Source organism: Lissotriton helveticus, chromosome 7, assembly GCF_964261635.1.
Source record: "Lissotriton helveticus chromosome 7, aLisHel1.1, whole genome shotgun sequence".
Lineage (NCBI taxonomy): Eukaryota > Metazoa > Chordata > Amphibia > Caudata > Salamandridae > Lissotriton > Lissotriton helveticus.
In genome coordinates, this window is record NC_136068.1 from 701,392,842 (window position 1) to 701,412,205 (window position 19,364).

Sequence of the window (19,364 nt, forward strand, 5' to 3'; positions counted from 1 at the left end):
TAGTTTGTTGAACAGTGTCATTTAAAAATATAATTTGTTCTGGGATCATGCAGGCTCTAAACAAAGATTCTATACCCTGTACTTGCCATTCTTTTGTACCCCAAACACTCTTTACTTCAACATTTTTGTCCCAATAATCAAAACCAAAAGTATTCATTTGTTCAAAGAATGAGTCTGAATATATCAATTTCGTGTTTGTTATCATGGTCTTTGTCCCTGTCTTATTTGACAATTTGAAATAAAATGTTTCAGCATTACTTGAGTTGAAACCTGAAAAGTATGAATATTTGTCATAAACGGTTCTTGAGCTTCCTTTTGGAGGGGTTGCACAATGTTCCCATTGATTATAATTTAAAACATTTCTAGGTTGTGCAGATCTATGTAGAAAATGGTTACCATAGTGGTTATAACAGTACATACTATCATAATTTGTCGAACCCTGCAAATAATCATGTTTGGTAAATTTAGCAGACATCACTAAGTCAGACATCATATTATTTATACTTTCAAAGTCCCAATCATCAGCAAATGAGCTTGGTTTTACAAAGTCACTCAACGAGATCTTAATTTGGTGTGGATATTTCAGGATTTCAACCGGACCATAAATTTCGTAGTCAGTGTTGTCCCATGCTACCCCACCCGGTATAGGATTGGCTGTGAAGTTGACTGAAGAAAGTTCTCTTTTCTCGACGTGTGAAGATGTGTGTGGTTTGAGGATCAAGTTGATTTTCTGACTTGCTGTGTCCATTTGAGCATATTTTCCCTCAATGAAGCGTTCCAAAGTTAGTACCATGATGAGCCAAAGTATGAGGATGAATGCACCAAAACCCACCCAAAATTCAATCCATGGAGAAATCAGATATGTTTCTTTCAGTTGTTTCAAAAGTACTTCAACTTTATCTTTAAAGGTTTTTGTTGATGGCTGTGTTTTTGATTCAGTGAAGCCTTCAGAGGAATCTTCGAAGTTTATGAAGTAGCCGGATGCAGTTCTGTCAATTGTTCCAATTGCTTCAGGATTACTGTTTCTTGCATAGTCGTTTGTTACTTCATTATAGATTGGTGTGTCTCTGCTAAATGTTTTTATTTGGGTTTTCAGAGGTCTAAGTTCCATTGCATTGTTGCATAGTCCTTGTTGTAGTTCTGTAGGCGTTTCGAATGTGATTAACCTCTTAGATTGAACCTCTGTGTTTGTAGCAAATCTTGGTGTTCTACTACTTATCGGGAGTCCACTTGGCCTACTATTTGTAATCGGCCACATGATTGTGGTTTTACCAGGTCGATGGATACAACTCGGTTCTCCTTTTTACCAGCAAGCGGCGGTAGTACAACTGATCTAGTCCCGTTGATAGACAAGACAGGAACTGCTTTTCTGTAAGAAGGCCCAAATTCCTTCTTTACCGCGATCTCTTCTCTGACTAGATCCCTGACTTTTGGAATCCAGACAGGTCTTGCTGGGACAGGTGGTGGTTCTTCAGTGGTTGTTGGCTGCTGTTTCAACTTTATGTTGCTCAGGTCTTTTCTTGTTTCGTTTAAGTCCTGCAAAATAGCCAAACGATCTTTGATATCAAAGCTTTTTTCCTTCACCACTGAAGTCTGACTGTCGAGGTCTAAGACTAACATCCTAGTTCCAAACAATAATTCGTACGGACTGAATCCCTTCAGAGAATTTCTTGGCAAGTTATTTAGACTACGTTGGACACTTATTAGATGTTTGACCCACCCAGCTCCCGAACCTAATACCTTTGCCGTTATAGATTGCTTTATGTCACGGTTTTTTCTTTCAACAATTCCGTTCCCCTCAGGGTGAAATGGACAAGAGTACCGCAATGTAACGCCCATGCTGACCATGGCCTCCTTATAAGCTCTTGAGCTAAAAGCAGGACCATGGTCCGAATGCAGCATGCCAATTGCGTATGTGCCGATAAAGACTCGCAAATCTTTTATAACAGTTCTGGCGTCAGCCGTTCGCTGGGGCCATATCCATATGAATCTCGTGCATGAGTCCACTGCAACCAAGATATATTTATAGTTACCATCCCTTTGTAAGGGACCACAGTGGTCTAGGTAAACACAGGCTAATGGTTTATCCGAGATTAGAAGGGGCGTCTGCGCTGGACGTCTCACCGTTGATACTTTCATTCTTTGACATATTTCACATTCTAAAACATAGTTCCTTGTTTGTCTTCTCATTTGTGGCCACCAGTATCTCTGTTTTAATAATGATACTGTGGCTGAGACGCCAGCATGTATAGAAGCAAGCCCTTCGTGTGCCGCTATTATCAGTCCTAACCTATGTTCCATGTTTGGAATTGCCCTATCCCCCACTCCAGGGATTCGAGCAAAAGGAACATTGTTTGCATCAGTTATGTATGAGTATTTTACTGGAAAGCCTTTCGGGAGTGTTTCTATCGAATCCTTTTCTGTAGCGCTGACAGCCTGTAATATTTCGCTGTCTATTTTTATTTTTGACCGTGTGATGGCAGCTACGGAAGCCGTTTGCACAGCTGCCTTCGCGGCCTCATCAGCCAATGAATTCCCTGCAACGTGAACGCCATCACGTTGATGACTCAGCGTATGTATCACGTGAGTCTTTGGTAGTTCTTTTTGTAGTAGAACTACTTGTTCCCAGAGCATCTTATGCTTGATTGTGCCTCCTTTTGCATCCTTAAATCCATTCTGAAGCCAGATCTGCAAGTATTCATTGTAAGACTGAACGCAGTAATACGAATCGCACACTATGAGTGTGGGGAATTCTCGATCGGTATTTTCAAGCGCCATCTTGAACGCCAGTAGTTCAGCTCGCTGAGCTGTACAATCTCCTAGAGATTGTGTCTTAGTGATAGCTGGTTTGAATTTCCCTTCGTGCCAGCGACCTTTAACAATCGCGCACGCAGCACTGTAAGCTTGTTTACCCCCTACTGCGGGTTGTGCTGATCCGTCTGTATATATTATACAGCCGTAATGTTCTAGAGGCAGAATTTCGGTCGGCGGAGGACATTCAAATTCATATTGGAGAAATTCTTGTGTTTTTAAGTTAGGATCAAATTCGTATGCCACGTCTGTTGCAGCAAGAGAATTAGCCCATTGTATCCATCTCGGATGGAGCGCTTTAGCATTTGGAATGCTTGCTTTTGTTACAGCCTCTAGGGCTGGTATCGGTGTCACGATTATTATTCGTTTACCTTGTGCCAGGGCTCGTTCTTTTGCTATAGCTGTCTGTGTTGCAGTAAGAATTTTTTCCGTTGGGCTAAATTTCATTTCAGCCTTAGTGTACAAGTGTGATTTGAATGCAATTGGTACCTTTTCTCCCTCATTAGAGGTCAGGTATGTGAATCCGCATCTTCCTGGGATGACTCGAATCACAAGATTGCGTGTGTTTTCACGTGTTTCTAATTTTGTTTTAATTAACATGTCTGTTTGTAAGGATCTCAAAATTTCTGTGTGCATTTGAGTCCAATTGGTTCTTTTAAAATCTGGTTTTATTAATCATAAAGGGGTTTGACCCTTTCTGCGTAATTTGCAATGTATGTTCTTCCGAAATTTAGGAAGCCTAGAATTGACTGTAGGTTTTTTAGTGTTCTAGGTGCTTGGAGTACGGCACATTTCTCTAGGAAATTGTCAGCCAGGCTTTTGCCTTCACTTGATAATTCATATCCTAAGAACAGGACTGTTAGATGGGCAATTCTGGATTTTTTAAAGTTGAATTTGTAACCCTCTGATGCGAACCCAAGTATTATGGTGTTCACTCTCTTCAAGTGAGTATCCAAGTCATCATATGTTAAGTATATGTTGTCGACATATGATAATGCTTCGTCATCATACGTTTGTAGTAATTCTGTTACTCTGGCTGAGAATACTCCAGGGCTGTTCTTGTACCCCTGGGCTAACCGACAGAATTGTTTTTGAGTGCCATTTATTGAGAACGCAGACACATATCTGCTCTCTGGTGCTATGTTTTGACAAAAGAATCCATTAGAGATGTCTAATGTTGTTTTGTATTTTTTGCGCACTATGTTATTCATTAGTGCAGCACTATGCGAGTTTTGCACTGCAAAAGTTTTGCAACATGAGTTAGGTGTCGGTAATCCAAAACTAGACGATATGAGTTGTCTGGTTTGGAGACCGGAAACAAAGGGTTGTTCATTTGTGAAGTGCAAGTTTCAATCACCCCCTGGTATTCTAATTGATCTAGGATTTCTTTTACCTGTTTTTTAGATTCTTGCTTAATTGGGTACTGTCTTTGTGCAGTAGGTTGTGATTTTAACTGGATTTTGTGAGGAGGAGAGTCCTCATCCCATCCTATATGATTTTTATATAAAGCAGGAGCTAGAGCTACTGCCCACTTTCTGGCAAGAGTATATTTTTTATGAATTGGGATATGATTTGAGAAGGCAGGCATAATTATTTCTTCGCCATGAGGGCACTCCCTGACAAACTCTGGTGGCCAGTCTTTTTCAGCTAGAAGGATGTCATAGCCCTTGGAGAGATTATCCCAAAATAGTCCACTTATTTTTCTAGTCTTATCCCCTTCTATACGTAAAGTTATTTCATATATTTTGTGAGGTTTGCTAACTCTGGTGTCTGCAGTTTCCACTTGAAGATATTCATTCGTGTCCACTGTCTCCAGATGATTCATAAGGACTTTGCGAGCTATGCTCACTTCTGCTGCGCTGTCTAGCATTGTCTGAGCCCATTCTCCGTTTTTCAGTTGTGTCCTCAGTATTCTCGGCATTGTTAACTACTTTAATACTGGCTACCTTCTTTTTTGGAAATTGTAATTTCTTTTTTAGATTGTTCTGATCGTCCTCTTCTTTCCGATTTCTGCGAGGAAGTCTGAAAAGATTGAGAAGGACGTGTATCAATGTCTTGATATCTATCAGGCTTCTTTATATTATCCCTATTTCTAAGGTTATATCTTTTCCCAGAGGGGTCACTTTGGGGTGACCTGTGTCTTTGGTTCGGAGATTTTTCTCTCCGCCGAGGAGACCTTCCTCTGGACTGGAATTCCTTTTCTTTAGGATTGAATTGTTTGTTTCCATCCCAGCTCTTTTTTTGTGATGTTGAGTTATTATTAAAAAATATTTTTTCAGGACTTTCAATCAGTTGTGGTTTTACTGGTATTCCACCTAAACTTTCTCTACCTAGTTCCTCATAGGATTTTTCTATAATTCTGGCAATTTCAGCTGGTTGGTCTGCTATATCTGTCTCCTTTAACCTCTGGCGGATCGCCACGTTTGCTGCTTCTCCCTTTATGTTGGCTAATAATATAGCCGAGACCTGCTTGAAGTCTTTTAGTAATTTCATACCAAGAGTTAAAGCGGGTTCTGGACCGTATTCGTCTTGAATTTGTTTTAGCACATCTGGTATTACCGAAATGGATGGAACACCATGCGTTTTTGTGTAGATGGAAGCAAAGACTGTACCCCAAGTGTCACAGTCCTCCACGTGTGGTGCGATTCCCATTGGAAGACAGATAGTCAGAATCCTGTGTTTTTCTAACGGGGTGGTGTCTGGAAACACCGCCTCTATTTGGGTGATTTTTTGTGCTAACCAGAATGGTATTTGTTCCCGTTTAGCTGGTACTTTACCTAGGCAGGATTGTATGTTCTGTGGTGTAATTTTATTTTTGTTCCCCTGATGAGGGGTCAGCTGTGGAATTTTGATTGCTAGTTGAATTGTTGAAGTCCGCATCACATATTGGACTAATTGTCTATGTATTTTTCTTAATTGTTTTAGCTGTGTTAAAAGCTCTGCTGTAGACATCCCATCGATGTCTGGATGTGGTGTGTATCCGGCTAGGACCGGCCACGTTGCTCCTGGTCTACCTAATGGACCGAGCCTGGTGATGTGATTATTATGTTTTAGGGCGCCATTAAATAAGAGCAGATGCTCTTGAAATTTAAGTGGTACTTCCACCTCCTCGAAAGGAGTGTACTCATTAGGAGGTTCCTCTGTTTTGTAATAGTGGAAGACCTTTGTTACAGCATTTGCTGCCGGAAAGTGTATCCATGAATAGAATACCTCTGTCTGCCGATATTCGTGTGCCTCAATGACGAATATGACTGTGCCACCTCTAGGTGTCAGTCCATTTTCTATAAGTTTTAAAGTTATAGATTTTCTTGTGTTGACCGGGATGAGTATTATATCCTGGTCAGCGTCTTGTAGTGCATTATGAGCTGCTGCGAGTTCAGTTGCTATTCTAACTGCCTCTCTGTCTCCTTCACTGTCTGACATTGTATTGTCCAGAAGGATATTTACTTTGTTTGCAGATCAGGTTCTTATGGAAACAAAGATTAAATGCACAATATTTTGGAACTGTGTATCCTTCAACGTTGACTGTACCAAGAACCATACATAGGAGTTTCCTCCTGCGAGGTCTGGCGGATATTACCTTTCACCCACTCCAGACGTCTTTGGAGTATTATGGGAAAAAAGGGGTCTGAGTGAAAAAGCACGACTGAGTTACTCTAAATGTCTTACGTTAGTTTTATCGCCCTTCCAAACGCGTTGGGCGCCATGTAGTGTAGTTCCTATTATCCCAATAGGCTCTGCGCATTGGAATAATACCTTCAATAGTATAGGCCTAGACCAGACGTTAACTAGGTCTACTACTGTTGATATTAGACTTAAAGTTTTGGGTTTGCCAGCTAGCTCAGAGTTCACTAGAAACTTTCTCGAATAGGCAAGGAGGAGTTGAACCTCCCTGGATAGACAAGAAGGGATTTAGTTTCTGACAACCATAGAACATGACAACTTTGCTCTCCCCTAATCAAGAGTGTATCTCTAGAGTCGTGTGAAAACAAAAGACGACTTATTTTACTCAGTCAGTACGTGCATTCTTAGTCTCACCAGATTGTAGAGAAAAGGAAGAGACGGGCGTGTTCAATAAAAGATGTTATTTATTGATCAGTCTCTTTTCTCATACAAGAGAAATGGATCGATATTATTGCAATACTTATGGTTAAGTAAAGTGCATACATTAAAAGCAGAAGTATAAAATAATACTGTAAAAACATTTATATGGTTTCTAAGCCATATGAAGGTTTAAAATGGATAAAATAGATACATACACATATACATTTGACTAATCGTACTCAACTGGTGTTTCTAACTACGCCTACCCCAAATGTACCTGACCTAAGCCTAATACGTGGGCGGGAATAGAAAGTAGCAGTTTAAGTTAAGTTTGTTTTGCCAAGTGACTGACTAAAGAATTCTCTGCAAGGGGTTATTCAGTTCTGTACCTGGAATCTAGGATGAATGAGGGATGGTATCTCTCGTCTCTGGTCTCGATATTCCAGGCTGCCTGCGAGGGCTACCCGGAAGCGCCGTAGCTGGATTTCTCGGCAGGAGAAAGCAGCGTCTCGTTCTCAGCGCGTCAGGAAGGCGGGGCTGCGCCAGCGGGGTCTGCTCTGCTCTGGGCTTCGGCAAGTCTGGCTGCTCCGATCTCGTCACCACCGCGTGTCTTTGCATAGGGCAATCTCGGTAATATTTATACCTTTAAGGTGCCGAGATTGACGTAAGGATGGACATAGATATGTCAATAAGGATGTCATACGACTTGGTCGTTAGCACATTCTTTTGCTGAAGTTCTCGGTGAAATCAAAACAATGGCCGCAGGGTTTTTCCCAGGTCTGTCATAGGTTTGATTTGTTTTGAGAACTCCGTATGCCTTTTCAGGGGCTGGAGGAATATCGCTTGTCTAATTAGATGGCAAGTGTTATGACCTAATCAGATAACACGTTCCTGTGCCGTAGTGTGGCTTAATCAGATAACGGTTCCTGCATCATGGGGGTTTTCTGCAACACGGGATGGCTGCTAGTTTTTTTAATTTTTTTATTTTTTATTTATTTATCACAAAACAGCACAGTACAATAACGCAGTCAGCCATTCGCCTACATCCCTTCTCGGGCCGGCAGCAGTTCAAGTCATCTTCTCTGTGACTCCTAGACATAGTCCATGGAAGATTATCAAACATCATGTTAAGCAATTGGCCAGCCAGAGTCCGGACCTCTCCGGCATTCTAAAACTATGGGTAGTGTGATGTGCATTGTGTGTGTATGGACAAATCTATATATTTTTCACTTTTTCTCCCAACTTACCCCCCATCCCCAGAACCTCGCTACCCCCAACTATTCCCCAAGCAGTGCTCCTCAGGTGTGACAGTGTACAAGATATTGACGTGTTGTGGCTTGCGTTGCATGCTGCCTTCCGTGATTCCAGGGGACGTCCCCTCAGTCTACACCCTATCGGGGAAATCGTAACTCCCGCCGGGGCAAATCGCGCTGCCTTGTAAGGGACCACACTAGCTGCACTCTTCCTCCTCCCCCGCCATCAGGTCCTCTTCCTCTACCCTGGAAGATAAGTAGGTCTGGTATAACCCCCAGAAGTTCTTGGGCCGGCTTCGTGGTGGGAGCAACTCACTGTAAAGCTCCGCTTGAGTATTGCAGTACGTCATGTCGTTTGACCAACGTTTCAGCGTCGGGAGTGGGCCCCTCATCCAGTGTAAGGCAACTACTCGTTTGGCGAGGAGCATACCCATACTCACTATTTTCCTCACCTGTGCGGGAACATTCTTAGCATAGCCTAGCAGTGCGAGCGCTGGGTCCCTGTCTAAATCTACTTCCACAATAACGCTCATTTCAGCGAATATCTTGCTCCAGAACCTCTGTACCCCCGGACACGACCATGCCAAATGCAGGAAGTCCGCAACCGGAGCGTGGCACCTCTCGCAGCTTGGCGTGTCCCGAAGACCAAACCTGTGCAGCCTTTCCGGCGTATGATAAACCCGCTGTAAAAATTTAAAGTGGATCAGACGGTGTCGCCCGTTCAGCGAAATCCGCCTTGTGGCCGCACAACAGTACGCCCACATGCTGTCGTCCAATTGGGTGTCCAGGTCGGCTTGCCAGGCCAAGCGAGCCCTCGTGTACTGTAGGGCCGTATGCTCGTGCCCTATTTTGTATAGTTTAGAGATCAGCTTCTGGGGCGCCATGGCAGCTATGACATAAACCAGCTCCGGAATTTCAGGGGGTTCCTCCATGTCTGGGCCCAACAGGTCTAGAAGGGCACTTCTGACTCTATGATACTGAAAGCGCTGGAGTAACGAGGGGCGATCCGTCCCTCGAACCAGTTGGTCCCATGTCTTTACCTTTCCATTCTCGAAGAGGTCTCCCATAGTGTTTGCGCCTAGTGCACTGAGGGCTCTATGTACTGCCGGTTCCGCCAGGGTGGGGAGCCATAGCGCCCAATGCGTCGGCATATTGGGTGCATACATCAGTACTTTGTCTTGCCGTTGTAGTATGGAGTGCCAAGCGTGGTTAGTAGACAAAAGGGAGTCCAGTGTTCCGACTCTGCGGTCTCTGGGGCCGCAGATAGTTGCTGGGAGCGGGGTTGGGTGTACGAACAGCCGCTCCAGTATCACGTGCGGAATGTCCTGCTTACCATGGATCCAAGTGTGAAGGTGCGAAGCCTGCGCAATTCTATAATAGCGCTCCATATCTGGCGCGGCCAGCCCCCCTTGCTCGTAAGGCAGCTTGAGGACCTTCCATTGCACTCTGGGCTGCTTTCCTGCCCAGGCCAGTCGCACTAGAAGTTTGTCTAAGGTTTTGAAGAAGGCTCTAGAGAGCACAATTGGGATATTGTTAAAGAGGAACAGGAATCGTGGCAGGACCACCATTTTCATCAATGCGATTCGTCCCATTAACGACAGCGGAAGCCTTATCCAGAGCTCAACGTCGTCTGTGAGTTTGCTAAAGGCTACTCCGTAATTTTCCCTCACCATGATTTCGGGATCCGTGTGTAGCATTATGCCCAGATACCTTATCGGGTCTGTGGACCATTGGAGCGGGTACTCCATCTCAAAGGGTTCAGTGACAGGAGTCAGGGGGAACGCCACTGATTTGGACCAGTTGACCTTCAGCCCCGAGAGCGCTCCAAAACGTACAACCTCCCTCAGTACCAAAGAGAGATTGTTCACTGGATCACGTACATATAGCAGTGTGTCGTCCGCGTACGTGGATATACCAATTTTGTAGGTGGGGTAGTTGATGGCTTCATATGAGTGGTACTCCCGAATCGCACAGGCCAGAGGCTCCGCCACCAGTGCGTAAAGTAGAGGCGAGAGGGGGCATCCTTGTCTCGTGCCTCTGCTGATGGCAAACGGCGCCGAGACTGCATCGCCCAGTCTGACACGCGCAGTGGGTTTGTGGTAAAGCGCGCCCAGGAGTTGTAGGAAAAGGTCTCCTAGTCCCAACTTCTTCAGGACTTTGCGCATGAATACCCATTCTACGGAATCAAACGCTTTCTCCATATCGAGGAAGACTGAGATGGCCTTAGTGTCGTGCTTAGTATGCTGCATGGTTCCCTTCACTGTGCGGATGTTCTATGTGAGATTCCGAGCTGGGATAAATCCCGCTTGCTCCGGGGCCACTAGTTCTGGGGCCACCAGCGCCAATCTGGTAGCCAACACCTTAGCATAAAGCTTGGCATCAACATTGATAAGTGACAAGGGGCGGTATGATCCTGGATGGTCATGCGGTTTTCCGGGTTTCAATATTGTTACAATGAGAGCCTCTCTCATTGAGGGCGGCATGGCGCCTTCCTCACAGATTTCGTCAAAGAGCGCGGAAAGGTAGGGCAAAAGCTTATCTTTGTACGCCTTGTAGAAGGTCACAGTTAATCCGTCAGTCCCTGGGGCACTCTCAGACCTCATGCCATCCAGCGCATCTGATATCTCCTCCCGGAGAATGGGGGACATTAGGAATTCCCTCTGCCAGTTCTCGAGGAACGGCATTTTGATATAACTTAAGTAATTGTCAATCTGTTCTTCTACACCTGAGATCTTGTTTGTGTATAGCTCCTCGTAAAACCCCTTAAATTCCGAGAGAATATCCTCCTCCGCCGTTAACACCGTTCCCCCCGCCGATTGCATTTCTGTGATTACCTGCCGTCGCCTGGCACCCTTCATTATCCTGGCTAGCAGTGAGCCTGGCCGGTCTCCCTCTCCATAAGAGCGAGCCGTCGCGTACTTTCCTAGGTGTCGCACTTCCCTGTCTGCCTCCTCGTGGAATTCTTTCAGGAGCTCCTGCAGAGTCCCGTCTCCTGTGGGGGTCTGGCCCGCCATCTGAGATCTTTCACACTCTGCTATGCGGCCCTCTAGGTATGCCAGTCTGTGTCTGATGGCTCTCAGGACACTGGAATGTTTTGCCATGACCACCCCTCTGACGAAGACCTTAAAAGTCTCCCATATCGTCCCGAAGGTGTCCACCGTGCCTATGTTGGTGTCGAAAAATATATCTATTTCTTCCCCTAGTTCGGCTCTGAACGTCTCGTCCAATAGTGAATATGGTGGGAAGCGCCACGTGAATGGGGGTATCCTCTGCCTGGGTGTGTCAAATATCAACAGTATAGGGGAATGGTCAGATAGTGTTCGGGGAAGCACCCTGCAGTCCCTCACAGCAGCCAGTAATGGGAGTGTGGATAGCCAGTAGTCTATTCTAGTATGTATATTGTGGTACGCTGAGTAGTGTGTGTATCCCCCTCTATCTCGGTGTCTTTCACGCCAGACATCTACCAGTCCTAATCGCACCATTTCAGCTTGCATTTGCAGTGCGGCAGCTGCCGGGCGTCGGGGTGGACCCGCCGACCTATCCAGCTCCGGGCTAAAAATGAAGTTGAAGTCTCCCCCCCACAGCATTCTATCTGAGGGCCACTCAGTACAGTGTTCTGCCATTGCTGCATAGAAGTCCGGAGAGTCGTTATTCGGTCCATATACATTCATGACCAGTAGACTTTGCCCCTTGCCTGAACACTTGCTTAGCACAAATCTTCCTTCCGGGTCTGCGCTCAGTAGTGTGAGGGATAGTTTGGATTTTGGATTGACCCAAGTGAGGACACCCCTAGCATGTGTGGTGAAGCCTGCAGAAGTAGAGACACCCTGGAGGCCCCTATGCGTAAGCATCTTACTGGAGTTTGGTAGGTGTGTTTCTTGCAGTAGGGCTAGGTCTATGTGGTGTCTTTGGAGGTAGTGTAGCACCCTGCGGAGCTTACGATAGTCGTTCAGTCCCCTTACATTCCATGTCAATGCCTTAATTGTCTCAGTGTCACTCATTGACCCTTCGTGTGGTGCGTCAGCCATGTATAATGTAGCAATACATCATATGCAATACAAGTATAGGTACTGTAATTCGTCGTACGAAACTACTGCCAAACATCACCATGTGAAGAAACACTGCGGAGCACAATAAAACCCCCCCCCCGAACAAACCCAGACCCCGAACATCCCCGTCCCCCCGCCTCCCACAGTCAACCATCCCCAACCTGGCATGACCGATGCCCCATCTCCCCTCCCCCCCGCCCTTTTTCAAACCCATACAACAAAACCCCAAACAGGCTCAACGCGAGCCGTTACTGCTGAAAGCGCTGGGGCAGAGATAGTCTAAGCAGTCCTTTCGTCGTCCACCGTCTTCCGGGACTCCCGCACAGTGTCTATAGACTGCCCCTTCGCCAGCGCCATAGCGATAGAGATAAGCAGCGAGTGGTACACACAGTGTTCTACCAACCGGTTTTAATCCTCGCCTCCCCTCCCCTCCGACCCCCAGCAATTCTGATCTCCCTTGTATCATGTGTGTAGGGACTAGGCCCTGCTTAGAGCGAGTACCTTAGTTTAAGCGCAACCCCATAGCGATCCCAACTGAAAGTGCGTAGATCTCACCCACAGTACAGCACACAGAAGTCCGGCGCCTGCAGCATCTTAGTTCGTGCGGGTCTCATCAAGCCATCCGCGGAGGGGGCCGGGGGTCGTGAACGCAGTCAGTTTCCCTTGGGTTGCCATCCGCACCCCCCTTCACATCAGTCCTGTTCCTCGAGAGCGCCATCACAGGTTTGCTCCGCCGTATGTGTCTCCGGACTCCCCCGGTTCTCTTTCATCCACACCTTCATGGATTTTTGGAGTTCCTTGGGATCGGTGAAGAAATGCGAATGCCCCTGTCTGTTGATGCGCAGCCTCGCTGGGTACAACATGGCATAGTCCAATCCGAGGTCTCTAAGTTGCTGCTTGTACGGGACGAATCTACGTCTCTCCTCCTGTACTTTCGTGGTGAAATCAGGGTATAGCGATATGTCCATTCCCTCGTACTGCAGCTTCCCCTTCTCGCGGGCAACTCGAAGGGCTGCGTCCCTGTCTCTGTAATTTAGCAATTTCGCTATGATCGGTCTAGGGTTGGCACCCGGGGGGGGCCTCGGTCCGAGAGTGCGATGGGCGCGCTCCACTATAAACATATGGGAAAAGGTGTCATCCCCCAGCAGTGTCTTCAGGAGTTTCTCGATAAACAGTTCCATTTTGCCCGTTTGGGTCGACTCAGCCACGCCCGTTACGCGGATGTTGGAGCGTCTCGAACGTGCTTCCAAGTCCTCCGACTTGTCCTGTATTACCTGTAGGAGTCTTCCAAATTGTTTACGATCGGCATCCCATTCTGTTTGCGCCTCCTCCGCCTCTGTCAATCTGCGCTCCGCCATGTCCAGCCTCTCCGCTTGCTTGTCCACCCTTTCGGCCATGCGATCCATCCGATACGCCAACGCGTCAATCTTGTTGCCGATGGCCGACATGCCGTCCTGCAGGCCCTTCTCCATTGTAGTAAGCATCCCTTTTATCTCCGCACACAGTGAGGTACTCGGGTCGCCCGTGGCACCCGGGGACTGGGCAATGGGTTGTTCTGGTTCCTTCTGTCGCCGTTGGTCAAACGACAGTTTCGTCTGGGTCCTGTCTCCCTTGCCCATCGTTACGTTATCCGATAAGGCCGGGGCCCACGTGGATGAGGGACCACCTGCACACCAATGCGCCGTGCTTGCCCCCTCGCTGAGTGCTAGTGGTTTCAGGGTACGTAGGGCGGGCCTCCCGCCGGGGCCCGTTAGTGTCACAAGTGGTCGCAGGCCTCGGTTGCTGCAGCCTGTAATACCCCCTCCGGATCCCCCTGTGTGGTACTGGACAGTACTGGAGCTCAGTTCTTGTGGAGGGGGGGCCCTCGGCGATCAGAGAGACTCTTCCTTCCCAGTAGTAGCGCAGCTCCCCCGTGCCACGGGAAAGTCTGTGTGCACAGGTCCCGGGGCACTCGTACCTTCCTGGGGCTCCCAGTTGGCCACGTGGTCCGCCACCAGCCTCGTAGCCGGACCGGCGTCTCCCTCGCTGTTGCTGTCGGCCCTCGTGACTCGTGGTGCACCTCCGGCGCGCTGTCCAGGTGTGTGGGGTAGGCGGGAGGTCCGCCCCTGCCGGGTCCCGGCGAACTCCGAGTCGTCAGTTCAGCGCGGCCGCACGTCGGGTGACGTATCGCGGCCTTGGGGTCTAGGAAAGACCGGGGATCTGGGCCTGGTCCGGCGTCTGCAACGTGGTCGGAGAAAAATGCGGGTTCCCAAGCCCGATTTTCCGGCAAACTTCGACCGGAGGTGCGTTTGGGGCCGAGGCGACGATTTTTGCCGCTTCTGCTGTGTTACCACCGCTTTAACAGGATCTTTGGCGGATAGTTGGTAGCGCTGGCTCGGAGCTTCGCTCTTACGCGTCCACCATCGACGCCGGCTAGCTCCGCCCCCCCGGGATGGCTGCTAGTTAACTTGTTAACCAGAATAGGGTCAGGAATAGGGGGATCGATACAGAACCTATAGGAATACATCACACAACTGTATGAAATATTATTTGTTAATAAAATGTACAATTTCAATCTCAATTAAAAACTGTACTATAACAATTACTTTTTTTCCAAATATATGCATTAATATATTTGTATTGAGTAAAATTATAATAATAATGTTTTCTGGTTCTATTTTCTCATGTTAATAAATAAAAATATTTTACATCTCTTTAAAAAATTGTATGAACTTTATTTATTTACATAAATAATGTAAAAATCCCACTCTAACATATATACATTTGATATAGATGCTGTACAATAATTAAAAATAATTTCTATTCCCACGCCAGTTTACATTAAATTGAATAAGGTGCTACACACTAATAAAAATGTTTTTACTATTCCCACTCCAATCTACATTAATTTGGGTTGGTGCTGAACACTAATTAAATTTAAATTACTATTCCTACTCCAATCTACATTAATTAGGGGTAGGTGCTGGACACTAATTAAATTAAATTTACTATTCCCACTCCAGTCTACATTAATTAGGGGTAGGTGCTGGACACTAATTAAATTAAATTGACTATTCCCACTCCAGTCTACATTAATTAGGGGTAGGTGCTGGACACTAATTACAACTAATTTAATATTCCCACTCCAGTCTACATTAATTAGGGGTAGGTGCTGGACACTAATTAAATTTAATTTACTATTCCAACTCCAGTCTACATTCATTAGGGGTAGGTGCTGGACACTAATTGAATTTAATTTACTATTCCAACTCCAGTCTGCATTAATTAGGGGTAGGTGCTGGACACTAATTAAATTTAATGTACTATTCCCACTCCAGTCTACATTAATTAGGGGTAGGTGCTGGACACTAATAACATTTAATTTACTATTCCCACTCCACTCTACATTAATTAGGGGTAGGTGCTGGACACTAATTACAACTAATTTAATATTCCCACTCCAGTCTACATTAACTAGGGGTAGGTGCTGGACACTAATTAAATTTAATTTAATATTCCCACTCAAGTCTACATTAATTAGGGGTAGGTCCTGGACACTAACTAAATTTTATTTACTATTCCCACTCCAGTCTACATTAATTAGGGGTAGGTGCTGGACACTAATTACATTTAATTTACTATTCCCACTCCAGTTTACATTAATTAGGGGTAGGTGTTGGACACCAACTACAACTAATTTAATATTCCCACTCCAGTCTACATTAATTAGGGGTAGGTGCTGGACACTAATTAAATTTAATTTACTATTCCCACTCCAGTCTACATTAATTAGAGGTAGGTGCTCAACACTAATTAAATTTAATTTACTAATCAAAGTCTAGTCTAAATTATTTTCAAGTATGTGCTGGACACTAATTACAAATTATTTACTATTCCTAATCCAATAAATAAACATCATTTTTTTTTAATTTCTAAATAAAATGTATATTTTTTTAAAATGTATACATCACTATTTACAATTTTATTAACAGTTTGTAAACAATAACATTTAAATGTTCTAAAATAAAAAAATATTACAATACTCAAAAATATTGATTAATATATTTCACAATGTAAATTTGTAAATTGTTGGTTACATTACAATTGTTTATACACTTGCCAAAATTGTCAAATTTTTTAAACACTCCCCACCCTTATCCCCTATAAACGAACATAACACTCCTAAATATTTTTATTACATTTCGTAATATTCAAATATTTCATTACATATTCTCATATTTTTATTTTATTTTCCTAATTAATTTTCAAATTCGTGAAACTTTTAATTTTTTTAACACAATCCCCAACCTTATCACCTATAAACCCAACATACCAATCATAAAATATTTTCGTATATTTCAAAATATACCATAATTTCTAAAAATATGCTCATAATTTTTTTTAATTTTTTTATTTTTATTAAACATTTTTTCTTAAATTACAATTTTTATAGTTTAAAAAACTCCCAACCCTTTTCCCCTATAAACCCTACATCCCACTCCTAAAATATTTTTACATATTTACAATATGTAGAAATTAATATCAACATTTTAGATTTTTTTTTTTTTTAATAATTTAATATATATATTTTTTTTATATTTCACCCATAAATTCTACATTTTTAATACACTCCCCACCCTTATCCCCTATAACCCCAACATCCCACTCCTAAAATATTGTAATATATTTTCTATTTGTAGAAATTAATTTAAAAATTTTAGAATTTTTTAAACATTTTGTTAAATTCTTTTACATTTTTTTTTATTTAACCCAAAAAATCAACTTTTTTTTAATACACTCCCCACCCTTATCCCCTATAAACCCTATAAACCCAACTCCTAAAATATTTTCTAAAATTTGTAAATATTCAAAATTATTGTCAAATTTTACTCTGTTTTTTTTCTTTAATTTAAATTTTTTTTATAAATTTACAAAATTATTTCTACATTTTTAAAATACTCCCCACCCTTATCCCCTATAAACCCAACATCCCGCTCCTAAACTTATATATTATTTATAAAAAAAAAATATTACATAGTATAAACACACTATAAAATACATAGTACAATATTTAAAAAAATACAATCAACAAAATCTTACTAAAAACTACATTTTTTCGATATTTTTGTACAACGATATTTTTGTATTAGATATATTTAACTTCGATATTTCACTACATATACAAAAATCGATATTTTTAATGTCGATATTAATTTATTCGATATATTTTACTATCGATATCAAAACTTCGATATATTGTCACATCGATATTTAAAATTCGATATTCTGTCTACTTACCCCTGGCCACACCTAAACTGTGCTTTTTTATTTATCATTTTTAATCTGGGGTTTACGTGCACCTCGATAATAAGGTACTCTGATGCTATAATGTTTATGTGAAATTCCACTGTCCGTAAGGATCCCGACTTTTAATGTGATTGCCTCTTTTATCCATTTTATCCTCTGAAATATCAGTCTTTTTACCACTTTAGTGTGCTTATTTTAGTATGGATATATTTTTTACAATATACTTTTATGATTTTCTTTGAAAATCGCAGACAAGTTTTATTGATTAATTGACAGTAAAAGAAAAAGCCTTCTTCCTATTGAAACTCTGTTCGAACTATAACTACATAGTGGTGATATATATATATGAGTTCAGGTTGTAAATACTGACCATGCTACATTGAATCTTTATACTTGGTAAAAATATGAATGGTCTCAATAACTTAGGACAGTTCCGAGTGACACTTCCACTGTTGTTAATGGGTTGTATACCTTTGGATAAAAAGGTGATGCTGGATCATTGTCGCTATACGTCAAATGATATTCAGGTTCCAAGGTCGGTGTTTCATGATTTGAATAGCACTTTGATTTCCCTATTGTGGTCAGGGAGCACCATGGAGATTATGCCAGAGCCTTACGAGGAGGATGGTCTAATGCTCCTAGGCTTGGAGCTATACTATCGGGAATCAAAGCTGTAATATGAAGCTGACTGGACGGAAGATTGGATACTACAGAAAAAAACATTTACTGGCGGACACACATGGTCGTCACACAGATACAGGTATATGTTAAGTAGCAAGCTTCTTGTGGATCAGCCTTATCTGACTCACCGGGTGTCATGTGCATGGTAAAGGTACTGGTGGATACAGGGTGTTGACCAACATACCATGGGAAGGCATCGCTGTGGAAACAACTTTAGATTTAAAATAGAGGCCAGTGTTAGGAGGATTTAGGACTGGTGTCTTACACTGGGATAATTATACAAAATTATAATTTGTAGAATTGGCTGCAGCGTGGATGAAGTTTAATATCAATGCTGGGCAGATCTTTCTGTTTATGCAATAGGTCAAGGCAGCCAGGTCGTCATTGGGGGTACTTTCCAGAGGAACTCAAGGAATTATCTGCACTGGGTGGTTTATAGAATATACTAATCAAATGGAAGGGGGAGAAGGAAATAGCTGATCCCTCAGTTTCCTTAGGTTAATGCAAAAAATCAAATGGGGAGGGATCACTTGTCCTGCATGAACCAGGGTATGCAGGAGATCGTACAACGGTGTCTCCAATAAAAAACCCTCATGCACGTGTTGGGTAGTGTGGTAAGCGGTATATCTTGGTTCTCCGCTCTTCAAACACGTGTGTGCATAATCATAGGGTTAGTTTCGGTATGCAGCCTCCACCAGGAGGATATTACCCTTGGTAAAAACAGTAGTGACCCAGTGATGTGGACAATGTGCAAAATAGTTAAAAATCCCCCGAATAACCAGAAATAGGAATTTTATTAGGTCTGGGTTCGGGTGGATCCCTTAGGGGAATGCTCAATTAGCGTGCGCTCTATTGAAAAGATTAAGTTTTCAGGACGCACTAGCATTCATGAAGATTTAAAATGGCCGACATGTTTCAGCCCTCTATGCCGGGATTCGGACTTAAGGGCTTTCTTCAGGACCAGTAGTGATAGGAGAAAGTGATACTGGTTTACTAAATTTTAGCAAGCAAGTGTTTAGAAAAGGGAAATTATCAACCTGTTTCTTTTCTTCAAGGTCGCGATGTACCTATAATTCAAACATAATAGAGACATACACAAAGGGAAATAAGGGTAAGGGAGACACATAGCGTAGTGAATTCACTACTAGACAAAACAAGTTGAAGCAACTTAAAATGGCAATACTTCGTAACCCCCAGTAAATGGCAGTGTCAACTCTCTCTTTATCCAGCAAGCATGTGT